At 38.2% G+C, this 1,165-nt stretch overlaps 1 protein-coding gene across 1 annotated transcript in view; it reads right to left on the reverse strand.

The window, feature by feature from the left end:
- The window catches only part of LOC119590516, a gene marked incomplete in the record, with an annotated part of 54,991 nt that overhangs the window by 38,492 nt on the left and 15,334 nt on the right, over window positions 1–1,165 (reverse strand).

The raw sequence follows: 1,165 nt of genomic DNA on the forward strand, positions 1-1,165 counted from the left end.
ACGAAAGCCAGTTACAAGTCCAGCCAAGCAGTTAAATTAACCTTCCCTCCTACTGTCTTGTTAAAAGGTCTTCTCCCTCTCTGTCTCAAATTACGTGATCAACGCTTTCCTGTTTCCCTGTGATTTAAAGAACAGCCATTCTCTATCTCACCTGTTGCTGCTCTCAGTCACACCTGAATTCATTTCCTATTTTAGGGTGTAGAAATGTGTGGTTTTTTTTATTAGTGTTTGTCTTTTTTTTTAATGTAATGGGTGTTCGATCTTATGTTGTTTTTCGGTATTTCGATATGATGAAGAGAAAGGATTATTATTTTTTTTTTGTAATCGATAAAGGTATGTCAAATAAATCTTCGGTCTATTTTGCTTTATGCTTCGAGATTCGTCTATTTCATCCCCTGTTTGCATTCTATCTATCCCTAAACACAAATAACTTACCTGTATTTACGTGAGCCCATTCACCATAGTTCCACCTGGACTGATTTTACTCATGAACAAGGAAATGCAAAAAACACAGACTCTCTTTTACCTGCGTTTCACCCCTCCGAGATTTAAATCACTCACCCTGTATTCAACAAAATCATCTCAGTCGACCGTACTCATGAATAACAACCAACAAAACACCTACACTTTCCCTTACCTGTATCTCACCCCCCAAAAAAAAACTAATTCACTCACCTGTCTTCAACAAACCCCCCACCTGAGTCGACCTTACTCACGAAAAGGCACCTCTTGCGTCACACCAACAGCCCAATGCATTCACCTTTAAGACCCCCATTTTCCCTCCTTCGTTGCACCGTCCCCCCGCCCTGCCCGAGGAAACGAGGCTCCCGGCTCACATCTTCACAGCAGACAGGTGGAGTAATTATGGTTATAAGGATGTTTATGCGCCTAAGATCTCTGTCTTGAACTAGCTCGATATATTAGTATTTTTCCTTATTATCTTTTCATTTTTTTTCTTGAATGAAAATTTTGGGTGTGTTGTGTTTGATTGTCTAAAAAAAATCCTAATCTGATTTTTACTTAACAATAAAATACATTGATAATGCATTATTCCTGTAATGATTCTTACCAAATCTTACCATACTTGTATTACAAACTAGGATGGATCTATATTCCACACAAATACACGAAACAAAATACACACTTCCACAAATACACCCAAAGA

This window comes from Penaeus monodon, chromosome 27 (genome assembly GCF_015228065.2).
Source record: "Penaeus monodon isolate SGIC_2016 chromosome 27, NSTDA_Pmon_1, whole genome shotgun sequence".
Classification (NCBI taxonomy): Eukaryota; Metazoa; Arthropoda; class Malacostraca; order Decapoda; family Penaeidae; genus Penaeus; species Penaeus monodon.